Here is a 20920-nt window from a genome sequence, read left to right as displayed (position 1 = left end):
CAGCATATTAAAAAGCAGAGACATTATTTTGCCAACAGAGGTCCTTTTAGTCAAGGCTATGGTTTTTCCAGTAGTCATGTATGGATGTGAGAGTTGGACTGTGAAGAAAGCTGAGCACCGAAGAATTGATGCTTTTGAACTGTGGTGTTGGAGAAGACTCTTGAGAGTCCCTTGGACAGCAAGGAGATCAAACCAGTCCACCCTAAAGGAAATCAGTCTTGAATATTCATTGGAAGGACTGATGCTGAAGCTGAAACTCCAATACTTTGTCCACCTGGTATGAAGAACTGACTCATTTGAAAAGACCCTGATGCTGGGAAAGATTGAAGGTGGGAGGAAAAGAGGATGACCGAGTATGAGATGGTTGGATGGCATCACTGACTCAATGGACATGAGTTTGAGTAAACTCCAGGAGTTGGTGATGGACTGGGAGGTCTGGTATGCTGTAGTCCGTGGTGTCGCAAAGAATCGGACACGACTGAGCGATGGAACTGAACTGATTGAACTGATGGGAAAAAAGAGTAAGCTGTTATTAACACAACACAAGAGCACTCTTAGAAAGGAAATATGTGATATCATGGGTGAAAGATGCAGAGAAGTTTGAGAAGGTCATAACAAGAAAATCTTAAAAACAAAAACAAAAAAGAAACCACAAAAAACAAATTTAGAAAGTGGAAGAAAAGAGTAAAAAAGAAATTAACTCTTGTAACTCAAACATTCAAATGATAGGAGTTACATAAACAATAATTAGAGAAAATGGAGGAGGCCATTTAACAAGAAACAGTAATAATAAAGTAAGAACGTTTCCCTGGATTTAAGCATCTGAATTTACAGATTGAATGGGCTCATGGAATGTTCAGCTGAGTAAATGAAAAGACCCAGACCAGGGCCATCAATATGAAATGACAGAACACCAAGAATGGCTCCTGAGAGAGGCTCCTGAGAGAAGAAATAAACTCCATGTGCAGCACTAAGGATTCAAGTATCACTGGATTTCACAGCAATATTGGAAGCTTAAAGACAACAAAGCAAAACCTCCAAAATTCTACAGGTAAACAGTTTCCAACCTGTTTCAATAGATTTGGTATCAAATCTATCAAAACAGATTTGATACCAAACTTATTGTGAGGATGAAATAAAACCTTTTTCAACTTTCAGTGTATCTCCCATGAACCCTCTCAAAACAAACAAACAAACAAACAAACAAAAAACAATGAAATAAACTGAGAAAGAAGACAACATGGGATCCAGAAGAGAGCAGAGACAAACACAAGGGAGAAATGAAAGAGGTTCTGACCGGTGGGAGAGGTGAGGTGATGGTGGCGCAACACGGCAGGGCTGGCAGGGTGGATGACCGTGAAAGGAAGGGCTTCCCCACCAAGCAAAGCAGAGGCATCCGCAGCTGTGCTTGAAGCAGTGGAGAGGAGATTTAGTCCAGTCATCTCTTGGGGCTACATTGCTGCCAGGCACTCACAGAGGCCAGGGATGGACACCTTCAGTCCCCAGCCCACCCCAACCCCTCCCTCTACCATTAGGTGTGTTTGTGTGTATGTGCCTGTGTGTGTGAGTCACTCAGTCATGTCTGACTGTTTGTGATCCCATGGACTATGGCCCGCCAGGCTCCTCTGTCCATGAAATTCTCCAGGCAAGAATACTGGCCTGGTGTGCCATTCCCTTCTCCAGGGAGTCTTCCCAACCCAGGAGTCAAAGCCGGGCCTGCTGCACTGCAGCCTGATTCTTTACCTGCTTTCAGTCCCCAGCCCACCCCTAGCCCCACCCTTTACCACAAGGGGTCTTGCATAAGCCTGTGGATGCTATACACCTGCTCCTTCATCTGTTCTTGGCCTTGGAGTGTGCACACAGTAAGACCATCAGGACCTGAAAGTGCCTGGGACCATCTGGGCAGGAAATTCTGGAGTCCAGGGTTCAGAAGCCAGGTCTAGGAGGGCAGGGAAGCACAGCATCCTGGTGGGCATGTCCCTGTCCCCTTGGCTCCCTTGGCCAAGGGATCACATGACATAGAGGGGCAAGGATGGAGGAAAGCTAGGGTCTAAGGCTCATTGCCGGGGCAAAGGGCCATGTTAGATACATAGAATATCAAGTAATCTCTTACAAAAGTTATTAGCGCCTTAGCCGATAGCAGAATGTTGTATAAGGAAGGAAATGTCATCACAGTTTTTTACTGTTAAAAACACATTTTAATTATAATTATTTTTTAATGTGGCTTATCTATGAATACTATTTAAATAGTCTTGAATCTATTTACATAACTATATAATACTATTTATATATTAATAGCTAGGAATATTATTTATATAGTTATGAATACTGGAGGCTTCCCTGATAGCTCTATTGGCAAAGAATCCACCTGCAATGCAGGAGAGCCTGGTTGGGAAGATTCCCCTAGAGAAGGGAAAGGCTACCCACTCCAGTAATCTGGCCTAGAGAAAATTAATAGCTAGGATTATTATTTATATAGTTATGAATGCTACTTACTTAGCTCAGTCGTGTCCAACTCTTTGTGAGTCAGACTCACTGTAGACCTCCAGGCCCCTCTCTCTGGGATACAGGAGTGGGTTGCCATTTCCTCCTGGGAGATCTTCCTGACCCTGGGGTTGAACCCAAGTCTCCTGTGTCTCCTGCACTGTAGATGATTTTTTACCCACTAAGCTGTCAGGGAAGCCCATTTATACAGTTATAATACTATAAACACTAGGTATTCATTTAGTCCCTCATTGTGTTTTTTAACTATTTTAAGAGATTGGGAAACAAGAGAAAGAATGTGCAGATTAGGTTAAACTTTCTCAGAAGAATAACAAAGTAGTAACTTACACTAAAATAATAAACAAATAGCAGTGTATGCATGTCAGTTAAAAATATGCAAGTATATACTGGAAGATAGGTTAAAATGATTGAAAACCTTTGCTTCTGTACAAGGGAATTAGATAAGAAGAAGTAGGGAGATGCTGCCTACTGTTCAAGGCTAATTAAAATTTGGCATTTGAAACTGTTTACAGTATTACTTTGATAAAATAAAATAAAGAAGATCATTAGAAGGAAATACTGGGGGAATATGAATGAGGAAAAATGGAGAGAAAATCTAGAAACATCAAAAGGGAGAGAAACTCAACATTTCTTAGAATAAAGTAAAAGAATGCACAGGTTTGACTTGCAGGCATAATAATGAAAATGCCATTTTAGACACACTGTACCATTTTGCAAAACCTTCATGGATCATCTTTCATTTATTTTATTGCCTTAATTTATTCCTTATAACATGCCTCTGAGTTAATGAATGTTCAGGGAGTGAGGGTGAGGAGAGAGGGGAGTTAATAATCAAAGACAAATCTTTGTTTCCTGGAGACTTATCTCCTGCTGAGAGACAACCAACAGAAGTGGGAAAACATGAAAACACAAGTGAGAGACACTGAGCAATTCATCCAAGGCAGATTCAGAGGATTCAGCCCCTCCAGTGTTCTTGTCTGGACAATCCCATGAATAAGGAGCCTGGCGGGGTACAGACCATGGGGTCACAGAGAGTCAGACACGACTGAGAAACTTAATACACACGCGCACACACACGCACACACACACACGCACACACACACACACGATCCTGCAATCCCACTCCTGGGCATACATGCAGAGAAAAACATGGTTCGAAAGGAGACATGCACCCCAATGTTCCTTGCAGTGCTGTTTACAATGGCCAAGACATGGAAGCAACCTGAATGTCCATCAACAGATGAATGGATAAAGAAGATGTGGTACATATATACAGTGGACTATTAGTCATTAAAAATAGAATGAAATAATAGCCATTTGTAGCAATATGGATGGACCTAGAGATTCTCGTATTAAGTGAAATAAGTCAGACAGAGAAAGACAATTATATGGTATCACTTATATGTGGGATCTTAAAAAATGATACAAATGAACTTATTTACAAAACACAGTTTCACAGACTTAAAGAACAAACCTATGGTTACCAGGAGGGAAGAGTAGGAGGGTAGGGGTAGAGATAGCTTGGGAGTTTGGGACTGACATGCATACACCGCTGTATCTAAAACAGATAACCAGCAAGGACCTACTGTATAGCACAGGGAACTCTGCTCAGTATTCGGTGATAACCCAAATAGGATAAAAAAATCTTTGAAAAAGAGTAGATACATGTATAACTGAATCACTTTGCTTACCTGAAACTAGCACAACATTGTTAATCAACTATGCTCCGATATTAAGCATTTTTTTAAAAATAAGGGAGTGAAAAATATCTTCAGAAGTATCTGAAAAACATTTCTTTCCCGTGTGCACATAGAAATAAAATCATACAGAAAAGTTGAAACTTTTAAGTCATTGTTGGCATTGGAATTACAATTTCATTGTGATGTAATTTAGCTTAAATATTGAGGAACAAATAAATGCAGTGCTCTGAGAAAGTGGATAATACATAGTTTTAATTTTAAAGAGATAAAATATTTATATTACAAATAATTCTAAAGGTGATCGGAAATTTTCCATTCACTGTTCTTCCAATGGGCAGAAATGTAAAATAGAGGCTCAGATTTTAAACAGTAAAGCATTATCATGACAACATAAACACTAACTGTGCTGTTAGGACATATTTATGCTCAACTTTTACCATATTTTAAATTGCTGGAATTTAAGCTCATTTTGATTATTTCAAGGTGAAATTTACTGCAATATATAGAAATGATGCTTCTTCGTCTCCCTGTCCCCTGCTTTTTTTTTTTTTAAACTAAAGAGAAAAAAATTGGCTTTCTTCCTTAAAATGTTTTCTTTGGATTTCCTCATGGTCTCTACATCTAATGTTTTCATCCACACAGATGTATATAGTGGGATATATTCATGTGTGTGAATTGTTGCCTCCAGTACAGAAAGATCTCCTTCAGCTCACTTTTTAATGATAGCCTGAATATTGTATTCATGAGAGTTGTCAAATCGAAAATCCTTTAACTGAACTGAACATGTCTTAGGGGTTTCAAGTATTAAAAGATAAAATCAGCATTTTTTCTGGCCACATTTATTATGGGGTGTGAAATCCACCTAAATCATAAGGGAAAAATGCCTTTGAAAGTATCTGAATGCCAAGTCTATTTTAAAAAGAACATCAGATTTGGAATTACTAACCTCAATTATTTTTCCTCCTCCACTTGGACAACTGTCTATCATAGCACTTATTCAGGATAGATGATCAGTTTGGTGCTGCAAGGAATAAAAAGTTAACAGAACCTGGCTTCTGTGGTACATTATTCAGTGGTCACAAAGTCCTCCCATCTCAGGAGACAGCTCCATTCATAATGTGACTGGGCTGCACCCTTTATCCAGAAATGAGAGTCTCTTTCTGTGTGTGCTAAGTCACTTCAGTCATGTCCAAGTCTTTGTGACCCCAAGGACTGTAACCCACCAGGCTCCTCTGTCCATGGGGTTCTCCAGGCAAGAAAGCTGGAGTGGGTTGCCAGGCCCTCCTCCAAGGGATCTTCCTGACCCAGGAACTGAACCCTCATCTCTTGTGTCTCCTGCATTGGCAGTGGGGTTCTTTACCACTCTATAACCTAGGATGCCTACTTAGACCACGGAAGAAAACAAGGACAAAGGCATCTCCCAGGTGTCCTCCTGGCTCAGGTGTCTACGATCTCATGATCCTTGCCAGTGCTCGTGCTCCTGTTGCCATCCCTGGCTGTCTGGGTACCAAAGGGACCAAAGAAATCGAAACTTAAATCCATAAATATAAAAATTATATTTTGGTCATTGTGGTGGAGCCAGGGTCATATGACACGCGAGAAAGGGGTGGAGCTCAGGTGAGGGGACCACTGGGAAACAGATTCAGTGACATGGTTCCTTGGATCCCCATTGCCTCAGAGTAGGTGTTCAAGAAAGACCTTGGATATAGTAAAAGATAAATAGAAAGCTAAGCTGCTCTAACTGTCCCAGGATATTCTGGATGAGAAACAAAATCTTGCATTTAATAGCTTGGAAAATCTAAACATAAAAATATAAAGGATAGTCACCACTTTGGTAAAAAAAGGTTTTCATCCAAGTGTAAATGAAAACATAGGTCCCTTTCTGTTAGACTGGGGCAAATATTATAGAGAAGAAGGACACATAAATCAGAGGAGATGAAGTATATGAATCCAAGGTTGGAGAAACCTTGGAAGAAAACTTCCCAGGTTTTTCCATTTTGCACAGTTCTAAACAGAATCTGCAGTGGAAGGTGCTTCATGCCTGCCTGCTGGTGCATCAGGCAGAACTGTATTTCTGAGCACACAGATGAGATGCTATAAAATTCATGCACTGCTACAGCTCATTTACTTTATTTCTCGGGATTCCCCACAGATCTTCTACCGAGAGCATATAATTCAACCAGCTCCGTTTTCTGGCTTCCTAATCCCCGGGAAATTAGGAGAAAGAGTTTTGCAGCAAGCCCACTAACAGCAGTCAATTAATAGCTAAGAGGAGAAAGAGGTACTAGAAGCAAAACAAACAAAAAAAGATTAGAAAGTGCACGTAGCATGGCACTATGGGCCATGTAGCATGGGAACAAAGACCGTATCCTCCACAAATCCTCAACATAACAGTTATTTCACAGCCCAGGGCACAATAGCTTATGTTCTTTGTAGTCTATATTTGTCATTTAAAAAACTAATACATTATAGTTGACAAGGGTAAGGAGTACATAGGGCTTCCCCACTGGCTCAGTGGTAAAGAATCCACCTGCAGTGCAGGAGCCACAGGAGACACGGGTTTGATCCCTGGATCGGGAATGTATGCTGGAGCAGGGTATGGCAACCCACTCCAGTATTCTTGCCTGGAGAATCCTGTGGACAAGAGGAGCCTGGAGGGCTGTAGTCAATGGGGTTGCAAAGAGTTGGACATGATTGAAGCAACTGAGCACGAACGCGCACAGGGAGTTCATAATGCCTTATAAGATTGTTTTATTTTTTGCTAACAACTGAATAAGATAAAATTTTAAAGTTGGCTTTAAAAAAGCAACCCTCAACTATCTGAAGATTTAACTTCTCTGGGATGGGACCCTCTTCCTTTAAAGTAAATGAGGCATTGCATTGATACTCTGGGGCAGCGAGTGGTTCATAGATCAGATATCACACTGAAATACTCTAGCTGTGGTGGTGTGATAGAATAATCAATATGCATGTTATAAAATTACATGATGGATTAACTCATCAGAAACTCATGAGGAAATGTGTGATCAACATAATCCACGGAATCTGTCAGGATGAAAAGGACCTGGAGTTGAAATAAGAAGCCATTTACCAAGAACAAGGCCAGAATTGGATTTCTGTTCCATAAGCCCTGCAGGGCAGAAAGCAACCTGAACAGTGAAGGTTTCTGTAACTTGAAACCTTTCCTCAACTTGGTTTTAGACACAATGACACACATAGAATACAGAATTTAGAATGGGGAGAAAACAATGGGAACCGTCTTCTCCTACATCATTATTTGCTGTTGTCATTCACTCAGTCATGTCTGACTCTTTGTGACCCCATGGACTACAGCATGCCCCACTTCCCTATCCTTCAATATCTCCCAAAGTTTGCTTACACTTATGTCTATTGAGCAGATGTTGCCATCTAATCATCTGTCAACCCTTCTCCTCCTGCCCTCAATCTTTCCCAGCACTGTGGTCTTTTCCAATAAGTTGGCTGTGTGTTTGCCTCAGGTGGCCAAAGTATTGGAGCTTCAGCTTATGCATCAGTCCTTCCAGTGAATATTCAGGATTGATTTGCTTTAGAATTGACTGGTTTGATCATTGTTAGATGAGGAAACTGGCACCTCAGCTCATCACACAGTGGATGGAGCCCCCAGACCCCAGCATAAGTGACTCCCATTAAGTGCCCTGTTTGTCCTGCTGCTTCTAGGACATTCTCTGCCACTGTTACTGAGAATTACCTGGTAATACTGAGAATTACCAGACAAACTGTAGACAGAGCATCCTTGACTCTTCCTCCTTCATTGTCAAGTTCAACTGCACACAACTCTGGCCCCCTTAACAGGAATATTATCATTAAGGAGAGTCTACAAAGAGCTTCTCCCCTTTGGACTTTCCACTGTTTGAAACTTCTCCCCACCAGTTAGCCAAGAGGATGCTGTTGAGCCCTACTCTGTACCCGTGGATACCAAAGAGAAGAACACCCAGCGTCCTGCCTGCAGGAGCTTCCTGGAACATGACAAAGCATTCGGTAGAGACGATTAGTGTGACAGGCATCCAGGGAAGAAAAGGAAGACATCAGAGCTGCCCCAGCTAGGGGCAAAGCTTCTTAGTGTGGAGTTGTTGTTGTTCAGCTGCTCAGTCATATTCAACTCTTTGTGACCCCATGGATTGCAGCATGCCAGACTTCCCTGTCCTTCACCGTCTCCCGGAATTTGCTCACTCAGGTCCATTGATTCAGTGATGCCATCCAACCATCTCATCCTCTGTCTTCCCCTTCTCCTCCTGCCCTCAATCTTTCCTAGCATCAGGGTCTTTTCCAGTGAGTGGGCTTTTCACATCAGATGGCCAAACTATTGGAGCTTCAGCTTAAGCATCAGTCCTTCCAATGAATATGCAGGCTTGATTTACTTTAGAATTGACTGGTGTGATCTCCATGCTGTCCAAGGGACTCTCAAGAGTCTTCTCTAGCACCACAGTTCTTAGCATGGAGAGGAGCTTTGAAATGGGTGTAGGGTTTGATCTGCTCTCAAGCATGAAGCCCCGATTCCTTGTGGCAGCAAGGCCTTTCACTCCTGGCCTCTGTCTACCTCCCCAGCCTCCTCTATCTCTGTGTGAGCTCTTACATTCTGTGCTTACCGCAACCGACAGAGGTTCTTCCAACATGGCTAGCTCTCTCTTCCCCAGATCCCTGCCCAGGTGCTTTCTTTTTTTCTCAGCCTCCCTCATATTCTTCCCCTCTACCTGCTCAATCTTACTTCTCCTTCAAGTCAGGTAATGCCTCCAGGAAAATTTTTCTGAGGCCCCAGCTTCCAAGTTGGCTTAGATACCTTTTGTCAGTACTCATGAAGGGCCCATGCTCACCTCACTGTGGTAATGAAAACTGAATAGTAGAAACCAGGTAACTAGAGGTGGGAAAGAGGTTTGATGAGTGGGGAGAGGGAAAGACAGAGAGAAGTCTGGCTCTGATGGAAGAGGTCCTTTGAGTAAGGAAAGTCATGCCAAATTCTTAAGGTTTTCTGTGGCAAAATGTGTGGCAAAGAGACTGACATAGGGGCTTCCCTGGTGGTTCAGTGGTAGAGAATCCACCTGCCCTTGCAAGGAGACATGGGTTCAATCTGTAATCTGGGAAGATCCCAAACGCCTCAGAGCAACTAAACTCGTGAGCCACAACTATTGAGCCTGTGCTCTGGAGCCCAGGAGCTGCAACTACTGAGCCCCTTGCCCTAGAGCCCATGCTTTTCAACAAGAGAAACCACAGCAGTGAGAAACCTGTGCACCACAGCTAGAGAGCAGCCCCTGCTCTCTGCAACTAGAGAAAGCCCATGCAGGGACGAAGACCCAGCACAGCCAAAAATAAATAAACAATTTTTTTTTAAGAGAGACTGACACAGCTTTCTAAGGATCCCTTAAGGATTTCTGAGCAGGGAATTTGTGTGCAATCAGAGATTAGGTGACAACAATCCCCAATAGCAGACTCTAGACATAGCCAGGTATTGTAAAGAAGGAGAAAGAGAGATACTCACCAACCAGCCTTGTGATTTCGCCTCGATTAAAAACCCTCTATTTAAAGTGAAGATAATAATTCTCTGCCATAAACTGTTGTGAGGATTAAATTCACAGTGGCACAGGACATGCCCGATGCCTGGAAGCATCACTAATACCAACACACTCTCAACCAGGAAGACACTGGCTGTTGTTTGCAGGAGTGCCATATTTGAAATTAGATTCAGAGACACCCTGCAGAAGTATTAGAGCCAGGGAAGAAATAGAGGCAAAGAGAAGAGAAACAGAGAATGTGCAAAGAAAAAAAAATCACTTTAAAACCCTCACAACAAAATGTACCCTCTCTTTATTTTCCTGTCTGATGCTATATTTTGCAGTATAGTAGCAATAACTTCTACTGCTTATGGTACACTCACAATAAATGGCTTGGGAGCTTGATTTACAGCCTTAGCGAAGTGCAAGCATTTAATCATCTCCAGCAGCTGCTTAAGGTTCGAATATCACCCTTCAGGAGTGATTACCCAGGAACCGTATTTAAAGGGCAGGAGAGCTGGGGGCTGACCCTCTGGTTGAGGTTCAGGGCTCAGGGACTGAGGGGGCTTCTTTCGAAGCTCTACAGTGTACTCTTTGTAAAGTGATCAAAAGATGCTTCGTGGCTGACTGGGAACTGGGGAAAGTAGCTAACAGCCCAGAAGAGCTTCACATCATATAACAGAAGCCGCATAGGTTCTTAGGCACTCATTCAGAAAGTCAGCTACACCCATGAGAAAATCTCACAGTGCAGGCAGCACCGTGATTAAAAACGCCCTCTCCCCATCCCCTCTTGTACTGACTCTGGCCTTCTGAAGAGCAGGACACATGGCCACTGGAGCAAGATTTCAAGTTAAATAATTGAGAGAATCTCTCTCTGGGCTGGCTGCTTCATCCAGGCCATGCTCCGGGAAGGACGAATTTATTCTTAGACCCTTGAATTTCTAGCCATTAGAGAAGACTCTTTTATCTACAAGGTAATGAGTGTCATGTCTTTTGAACTCCTGGGCTTATAAGTGAGAATTCAGGAGGAGCAGGTGGCCTGGAAAGATACACTGTCAATAAAAGCTTGCTCTCCCACTTCTGATGGTTCCTTCCTGCCGCAAATGTGCCTGGCCTGCATCACAAGGTTGCAGGAGCCATGTGACATATGACATCTACTGGAGGAGCCGCCACCTAGTTAGGCAGGGACACGCACTGCCGTGTTAATTCAGAGCAGGGACCCCACTGCTCTGCTGTCCATCCAGTCCATACAGGAGATGCTTCTAACACGCACGCTTTCAAGGGCCTGAGTGCGATCGAAGGGGATGTTGACAGTGGGCAGAAGGCAGCTGAGCCCTGAACTGAGAGGAATTACAGAGTGAGTGCTAAAGCATGTCTGATAAGGAGTTCTTGTGGAAGGAGAGGATTTAAAGGAAATATTTGAAGAACTATTTGACTAACCCATGTGGCGAGCCACACACGCATCCAACAAGTTGAGGAAGACATGTAAACTCTTCTAACTTCATTTCCACATCCATCAGAAGCTTCTTAAAAGCACATAAGAGAGATGTAGTCCATTTTATAAAGACCTTAAACTGAATGAGAAATTGTTATCTTGGGCATTTCACACTCTGCATCAGGTACAAGTGGGAAAACCCCCTGAATTAAGGAAAAAAAGAAAGGGTTCTCTGTGTGTCAGACCCCTTCCTGCCTGGCACCTCCTTTAACTCACACAGCTCTATCAAAGACACACAATTATTACCAGACAGGAAACCAAGGGTCGGAGGAGGTACGTATCTCATCAGGGTCACACCACTGGAACTGCAGAGCTGGGGTTCTTCTCACCAGCTGAACACTGACACATGAACACTCATCTTAGTGGAAGGAACAAGCAGCAAAGATGAACCTTCATCACTCTCTTAAATCAGACTCATATTAGGACCACTTTTCTATGACATGTTCCAAGCAATATCCAGATTCCTCTGTTGGGCTTTGATTTTTTTTTTAAGTTGTTTTTGTTGTCACCGTTACTATGGTTAAATAATTACATTAGAGGTTGGACAGGATCTTCAACATTTGATTGGCCAGATTTTGGTGAGACTGGAGTACAACCTGTTGATTGATGAGGTCCTTTCCAAGTCTTTGGGGCCTGAGTGACTCTGGCAGAGGCTTGCATACTGGTACCTCAATGAGAGCCCCCCAGAATGACTGAATGACCCCCACGTTTGGCAAATGGGGCCTAGTGGTGAGCTGTGCAGAATGGTGTTAGGTCTGAGATCCAGCTTGTTGTAGCCATTTATCAGCTGTGTGGTCTTGGATGGGTTACTTAGCCTCTCTGAGTCTCAGTCACGTCACCTGCAAATTAAGGATGTAAATAGTGACCACCTAAGAGCATCACTTGGAGAAGGCAATGGCATCCCACTCCAGTACTCTTGCCTGGAGAGTCCCATGGACAGAGGAGCCTGGTGGGCTGCAGTCCATGGGGTCGCTAAGAGTTGGACACGACTGAGCGACTTCACTTTCACTTTTCACTTTCATGCATTGGAGAAGGAAATGGCAACCCACTCCAGTGTTCTTGCCTGGAGAATCCCAGGGACGGGGGAACCTGGTGGGCTGCTGTCTATGGGATTGCACAGAGTCAGACACGACTGAAGCGACTTAGCAGCAGCAGCAGCAGCAAGAGCATCACTGCCTGCCACATGGTGGGCCTCAACACGTTTGTTTTTGTGGTTGTCATAACTCTCCTTCTCTTCAGTTCATTTTTGCTCACTCCCAAGGTCACAACAACTGGGAAACCTGTCACCCCCAGAGGGATGCTGGGAATGTTTCCATAGGAAGAGCAGACTGCGAGACATTTTCTGGAACCTCTCTCGACAGGCCTTGAGATTGGAGAGGAGGGCTCTCTCATGGCCCTGATAACAAGCGCCTGGCTCCGCTACACTCCTCCCCTCCGCAGCATTCAGCACTGACATGTTAGAAATCTGGCCCCTTTTGTTCACAAGTTCTTATACTCAGGATGGCGAAGCCCAATGGGGTGCCGACCACCTGCTGCTTGCAAAAAGCTCTCAGATGCTCTTGCAAAAGCTAAAGGCGAACCTCCATCAAGTGGCTTATTTATAGTGTGAAGACTTGTATCCCACCTACTGCCTCGGGGTTTTACTCAGAAGAGAAAACCCCCTTAATGCTCATCTCCCACCACAGCGCTGTCTGGACACGTGCCATGCCAGCCCTTCTGAGGTCACCACAGGTCAGCAGTAACCCGTGACGTTTGAAGGAGCCCAATCACCAGCGTATCCATCAAATCAATTACTGCCTGGTGTGAGGGGACAAGGAGCCGCTGACCACCTCCAGAAAACAGCAGTGAGTGGAAAAGCGCCTGCGCCCTGAGAGCAGATGGACTCCTGGTTGTCTGCTTCATTATAAAGTCAACATGTTAGTGTCCTTGTTTCCAGAACCGTGACAGTAGGAAGGTCAAGTCCCCTAGTAAGATCTATCTTCCCTTCGTTTCGTGCCTGGAGGGACTGGCTGGTGTGAGATGCCGTTCTGGAAACGGCGGCTCCTTAGGACCTTTGGGAATTTGCCCAGAGCCGGACTACTGTAGCCATTCAGCATGTCACTGGAGTGCATGGGAGAGCCAGTGAAGCCTGGATCCATCCCACTAAACAATAGCAAGTCATACAGTAAATAGATGGGCTTCCCAGGTGGCTCAGGGGTTAAGAATCCACCTGCAATGCAGGAGATGCAGGTTCAATATCTGGGTCAGGAAGAACCCCTGGAAAATGAAACAACAACACACTCCAGTATTCTTGCCTGGAGAATCCCTTGGATAGAGGAGCCTGGTGGGCTACAGTCCATGGGGTCACAAAGAGTCAGAGGTGACTGAAGCAACTGAGCAGGCACACATGCATACTAAGTAGCTAATTACAGTAGAAAGTGGTACCAATAACTGTCTCCATATATTGGATGCTAATGATGTGTCAAGGACTGTGCCCAGTGCTTTACCTGTATTATCACTAATTCCCACAGCAATCACGGGGGATGGGTAGGGTTATTGCCAGTTCCCATTTGAGAAAGCTGAAGTCTTAAAGGGGCTTCCCTGGTGGCTCAGATGGTAAAGAATTGGCCTGCAATGCCAGAGACCTGTGTTTGATCCCTGGGATCGGAAGATCCCCTGGAGCAGGGAATGGCAATCCATTCCAGTATTCTTGCCTGGAGAACTCCATGGGCACAGGAGCCTGGCGGGCTAGAGATATAGTATTATGCACTGTAATGTAATTGACTAGGAGCCAACTTAAGGCTCTTCCTGTGAGAAGTCAGACTGACCTGGGCAAAGCCATACGGAGCCAGGCTAGAACCCAAGGGATGGGAAAAATCAATAATTCCTATCCTGCCTACTTTAAAGTTTTGACATATTGTTCATGAAGAATTTTTGTTTGCATGAATTTTGATCCTAAAATATATATTTTTAAATATCATTTACTCTGATTAATGAGTGCTTTGGTGCCCCTTCAATTTTGTGCTCAGGCAAATACCCTAGCCCCTCACCCTGATCCGAGCCCTGGGGCTGAGGTCTTGGCTCAGGCTCCCAGGTCTTCAAGCCAGATGGTTGTGCTTCATCGCAGATGTTTTGTCCCTGGTTCTGTATGTTGGGGAAGGAGAGCCCACAGGATTCACTGCCTACTTATAATAACTCTCTATACTTGAAAGTAGTAATCAAGCTGTTCATCAGCTGCCTTTTCTCTCTACTAAATTACCCTAACGTGGCTCTTCCTTACAATGTGTCAGCCTCCTTAAAGAACCAAATTTTCAACTCATTTTTCAACCTGGCCACTGATTTTTGAGCTTTTAGTTGTAAATAATACAAGGACAAAAGAATGCCCAGTGTAATTTTATGTGTTTGGACTTGCAATGCATTTCTGATTGTTTTTCCTCCCCCCACTAAAGTACTTGGGGGCCAGCTTGTCTACAGAGCACTAATGGGTGCTACCGTAATCTATGAAAATGAAAGTGTTAGTCACTCAGTTGTGTCCAATTCTTTGCAACCCCATGGACTGTAGCCTGCTAGGCTCCTCTGTCCATGTATTTTTCTAGGCAAAAATACTGGAGTGGGTTGCCATTCCCTTCTCCAGGGGATCTTCCCACACAGGGATCAAACCCTGGGTCTTCTGCATTGCAGGCAGACTCTTTACCATCTGAGCCACCAGTGTAGCCAACTGTAGTCTGTGGCAAGGCTTTTATTACCTGAACCACCCTGCTCCCAGTGCTTTTCTGATATCCTGAGACTATAATAATCATAAAAAGCATAATGGACTATAATAAGCATAATAAAAGGACAGGTGACTTCTCAGAGCCTCCCAGCCACAACTGAGCTACTGTGTAGGACTCTGGAGCAGGGTGTCTTGGAGTCTCAGCCTATTGTCTGTACTTTTCAGGTGGAGGGAAGTTAGTCATGGCATCAAATTCTGCCACCCTTAGAACATCCTGTGGGCAGTATCCTACATCTCTACCTGATTTGGGGTTCTTTCTTAAGAAACAACTGCCATTTATTGACTGTGCTTGTGTGCGTACTAAGTCACTTCAGTTATGTCCAACTCTGTATGACCCTATGAACTGTAGCCCACCAGGCTCCATCCATTGGAACTCTCTAGGGAAGAATACTGGAGTGGGTTGCCATGCCCTCCTCCAGGGGATCTTCCCCACCCAAAGATCAAATCCACATCTCCTATGTCTCCTGCATTGGCAGACAGGTTCTTTAGCACCAGACCTGGGGACTCCCACATTGCAGGCAGATTCTTTGCCATCAGAGACACCAGGGAAGCCTATTTATTGACTACCAACTAATGTTAGTCTATGATCATGGTCATCTCAGGTGAGAAACTGAGGTTAATAAGAGTTTAATCAACTTGCTCAGGATCATAGGGCTGGTTGGAAGGGGGCTGGGATTTGAAGCTGGCCATCTGGCTTCCAAGTCTGTGCATTTAATCATTATCTTATTCTGCCTCTTGGACCCTATCAACGGCAGCAATTGGGGTTAATCCTTGCAACAGCTCCTCATGCCAGATAGTATACCCAATTCTGTTCTATGGGACTCCATGGACTGTAGCCTACCAGGCTCCTCTGGCCATGGGATTCTCCAGGCAAGAATACTGGAGTGGATAGCCATTTCCTTCTCCAGAGGATCTTCTTGACCCAGGGATGGAACCCAGGTCTCTTGCATTGCAGGTGGATTCTTTATCATCTGAACCACCAGGGAAGCCCCAAAATAGCTTAGCCAAATTTAACTCTTTTTTTTTTTTAACTGAGCAAAATCCAAAAAAAAAAACCAGACATGGTTCCTCAGTGCTCACATCTTCCTCTCCATGGGAATGGCATTCCTGGGCACATCAGAGTGTGTGGCCCCCATGTAAGTATGCAACTCAGAGAGAAACAAGATGGAGATTTCTTTTTTATCAGCCCTTAAGGGAAAAGCTGTGAATTCTTGCCGATACTGATGGGAGTTTGGGTGAGAAAGATCAAAAGGCTCATTGAGCAAGAGTGGCCCCTGAGACTTCTGTTACACACTGGGCCAGTGAGCTGAAATGTACACTCTGCTGACCGCAGAGGTGCCGGGTTCCTTCCATGAATTAGTAGGCAGTGCAACCTAGTGCGTCATGTCCAACTCTTTGTAACCCCATGGTCTGTAGCCCGCCAGGCTCCTCTGTCCATGGGATTCTCCAGGCAAGAATACTGGAGTGGGTTGCCATTTCCTTCTCCAGGGGATCTTTCTGACCCAGGGATGGAACCCACAACTCTTGTGTCTTTTGGATAGGCAGGCGAAATCTTTACCACTGCTCCACCTGGGAAGCCCAAATGGATAGGTGGGTGCTGATTTAATATGGCTCATTTCCGTTCAGCCTGGCTGCCTCAGAAAAGACCGAAGTCTAGAAGCTCCTGCCAAGACCCCGTTTCTGGAGGAGGCTGGTGGATGCGCTGGGAGCCCAGAGACTCCTGGGCCTCTGTGTGCATACTCGGCTCTGCACATGCCCCTGCTGGACAGCACTCCCCGTCACTCACCAGTCTGTGCTCTCGCTCAGGCTGTCCAGGGTCTAGATGAATGAGATTTACATAGTTTTAATAAATATTAATAACAGTTTTAATCTCAGTAAACCTTTCATATGAGACATTCAAATAGCTTTCCAGTTGTCTCAGGCTCCCCGAGAGAGTCAAGCAATCATTTTGAAAAGCTACACCAACTCTTCAGGCCTCCAGGGCTCTGTTAGGCTACGTCTGTGTGATGGGGAACATGTCTGGGGAGAAAGCTGACAAGTGCTGAAGACAGCAAGGGGCAGATAGATTCATCAGCCCACTTCCATCTTCAAATATCATACTCTTGTCTCTGGTTTCAATTTATTTACCATCTGTGCTATATTATTTTTATTTGATGCTGTTGTTTAGTTGCCAAGTCATGTCCAACTCTTTGCAACCCCATGGACTGCAGCTTCTCTGTCCATGGGATTTCCCAGGCAAACATACTGGAGTGGGTTTCCATTTCCTCCTCCAGGGGATCTTGCTGACCCAGGGATTGAACCTGAGTCTCTTGCATTGGTAGGTGGATTCTTTACCACTGAATACTATAAGCCCATTATAGTATTCATGTTAATACTTTTAGTATCACTGAGTGCTTACCATGTACCATGCAATGAGCTATGTACCTTAAATGCATTATTTCATTCAGTCTTCTCAGCTACATTATTAAATAACCTTGCTTATCATCCCCACCTTCCAGGTGAGAAAACAGAGTCAGAAAACAGAGAGGTTACTTGTCCCGCCCAGGTCATATAACCAGTAAATCGCATGACAGTATCCTTGTTCAGACTGAGGTTTGTTTGCTTCTGATCATCTGTGGCTGTCAGTGGGATAGCCTTAACCTTTCACCTTCTTGTAAAAGCCAAAATGGTTTGGAACAAACAGTATTCTACAATTAAATTAAAAAAAAAAAAAAAACTGCCTCTAGCCTGGATAGGAGGGGAGTGATAATGGATACATGCATATATATGGCTGAGTCCCTTTGCTGTACGCCTGAAACTAGCACAACATTGTTAATCAGCTATACTCCAGTATGAAATAAAAAGTTAAAAATAAAGCTGCTTCAAGTAGACCCAGCCTTTGGTGGAGGAAGAGAGGAGGGGTGGAAGTAAGAGTGAGTATGTGTGTACGTGTATGTGAGAGAGAGAGAGATTACTTCAAAGAACCTCGTGAATCAGAAACCTATAAAGTGAATTTTAAAATCCCTCTCCATCCATAGGATCAGGCTGAATGAGCTTCACATTCATGAACCATTAGAGATGGAAGGTGTTTCAGAGATTACCTAGTTTACGCTCTTCATCTCACACCTGAGGAAACTGAGGAGAAGAGACATGAAGTACCTCGTTCAAGGTTATCAAATCATAAAGATGAGAATGACTCCCTTGGAGACTTGTTTCTTCTTGCTTCTTAACACCACATTTGGAGATACGTATGGACCAAAGACTAACAGAAAACAAGATACTCTATGGTGATGGTCTCTTCATGTGTAAATCATCGCTTACTGGTGTTCTGTGTGTCACGTGTCTTAGCAGACGGAAGTTCTCGAACACGTATGACAACTACGCACCGATGAAGTCAGCACGATCATTCTCCAGAGTCATCAGATTTTACTGTTTCAAAATCCAAAATGTTCGTGTGTCCTTTCCGAGAGGACAGCTGTTCCTGCTAGTAAAACTAGGGCTCCCGTCCTCTGTGGATGGCTTATGTCTCAGAGGGAATTCTCCTGTGGTAGGGGTCAGCCATCCCTATGTTTGCATCATTACCGGACAGTGGGTGCCCAAAGGACTGTTTGCTGGGAGGGACCTTGCCTTTTCGTCATGTCCTCCATGACTTAACCCACACTCCGGCACCAAGTCTACACTCATCAAATGTTTGTCGAGTGAATGATGTCTGAGTGAATGTGAAGACCTGGAAATCTTTAACTGGAAGATAATTGCTTTACAACGTTGTGTCGGTTTCTGACACATGACAACACGGATCAGCCATGAGTGTACATATGTCTGCTCCCTCTTAAGCCTCCCTCCCACCCCCACCTGCCTGCCGCCCCACTGGGTTGTGGCGGACATCCGGCTGGGCTCCCTGTGCTCCACAGCGGCTTCCCGCTAGCTATCATTCCACATGGTGGTGTATACAGGTCAATCCCAACTTCCCAATCTGTCCCATCCTCTCCTTCCTCTGCTGTGCCCCCAAGTCCATTCTCTACATCTTCATTTCTATTCCTGCCCTGCAAATAGGTTCATCAATTTAAAAGAAAAAAGAAAATGGACCAAATTCATTAACAGATCCTTCACAATAAAATATATACAGATGGCAAGTTAGCATATGGGAAAAAAAAAGACCTGGAAATCTTTCTCATCGGTACAGCACTATAAGGAGAGGCTCATCCTTAACACTTACGGGATAACAGAGCAGAGACATAGCAGGGCCTCCTGGGCTGAGGTGCAGATCTGAACAGTCTGTATATAGACTGATAGTATTAAAACATTCCAGTACCTTTTCAGGGTTCGTTGTTGTTTAGTCACTCAGTCGTGTCTGACTCTGCAACCCCATGGACTGCAGAATGCCAGGTTTCCCTGTCCTTCACCATCTAGCTTGCCCTATTCCAATTTTTCAACCAGAAAACAGTCAGTGGGCTTGCTAAGGTGTCCTACGCTAATCATTATCTTTAGGGTGAGGCCTAGTCATATGAGGCACTAAACAGCACCCTAGAAATTTCTTTTAATTACATTTGGATGAGGGACTCTTTGGTATATTTTGAAAGTTAAACCTGTGTTTCCCCAAGTACCATAATTTCAGTATGATACCCCTGTAAGAGCTCAAGTCACAGGAGAAGTTTTGGAGATTAATCCATACATTCTTTCTAATTCAACATTTATTGCCTATTGGACTATGCACCCAAGAGATAAACAGGAAAAAGGTGCAGTCTGCTGCCCTCAAGGAAACTGCAGTTGAGGAGTAAGAAAGAACACACACGTAGGCCTGCAATTATAGTAAAGCCAAGATAAGAGAACTCGCTCTCAAGTCAACCCCCATTCTGTATCTCACTAGTGTGTGACACGGAATGAGTTGCTTAACTTTGCAAAATCCTGCATCATCAAATGTAAAATTGGGATCATAGGAATACCATCATGAAAAGTTCTTGGGTGGATTAAATGAGATTATATGTGTTCAAAAATATCAGCTATAATAACAGTGGTTCTTAAACTGCTGTTGTAAATACTTGAGTGGAAATACATGAGCAGAAGAAGACACCTCACTGAAATAGGGTTGGGATGGACGTTGATGAAGACTACCTTCCAGAAGAACACTAGAGATAGGTATGAGACAGTGGGCAGGTTATGTCCAAGTTGATTGGACTTGGCATATGAAATGTTGATCCCTCCTTTAAGTCCCTGGTGGAGTGAGTCCAGAGGCGGTGACTAATACTAATAGTACAATTATTAGTATATAAGGCAAAGCTTATACTTCCAACTAGCTGGACCAGAGACCATGAAAAAGAGCAGAGGGTGAAGCAGAGCAGGAGGTGAAGAAGATGAATTGTAAAGGGCTTTATTTTACCTTGAAGACTTGCAGGTCATTGAAGAATTTTAATGAGAGGAGTGACATAGTAGAATTTTGGGAGGGTTAATCTGATGATTATAAAGACTAAAATGGCTCAGAAGAGACTGGACCAGAGGCATGGAGCCTGTCAGAAGGCTGTCTGAATGATGCACGTGAGAAACGAGAACTTACACTAGGGCAGTAGCCATGGGAGCCAAGAGAAACAAGAGCCGGTTTTAAAAAGAAAGGAGAAGGACTCAGCAATTAATGAAATGTGAGGAGCAATGGCAGGGAGCCGTCCAGGGAGACACTCAGATTTCTGGCTCAAGAGACTGGATGGATGGATTGGAGAGCGGGAAAAATTATGCACTCAGTTTGGGACGTGTTGAGTTTGTAGTTCTTTATGGGACTTTCAGGAGAAATGCTCAGAGGCATTTGGGTAGAAAGGTCTGGCATGCAGAAAAAATGTCAGATATTAAACTCATAGACAGGGTCCAAGGAATTATTTCATGTGTTGAAAATACTTGATTTAAAGCCATCTACTGAATCCACTTCTGTTGTTGTTACAGATGAGAACATGAAAGACAGACTATATGGATCTTCTAA

General features: G+C 44.0%; 1 protein-coding gene across 1 annotated transcript in view; it reads right to left on the bottom strand.

Annotated features, from left to right (window-relative positions):
* The window catches only part of CLVS1 (clavesin 1), a 174468-nt gene that overhangs the window by 136574 nt on the left and 16974 nt on the right, over positions 1–20920 (bottom strand). The gene's annotated exons all lie outside the window — the stretch shown is intronic.

Source organism: Bos javanicus, chromosome 14 (genome assembly GCF_032452875.1).
Source record: "Bos javanicus breed banteng chromosome 14, ARS-OSU_banteng_1.0, whole genome shotgun sequence".
Classification (NCBI taxonomy): Eukaryota; Metazoa; Chordata; class Mammalia; order Artiodactyla; family Bovidae; genus Bos; species Bos javanicus.
The sequence above is the reverse complement of the archived record's forward strand: the minus strand, read 5'-3'. Positions and strand labels throughout refer to the sequence as shown.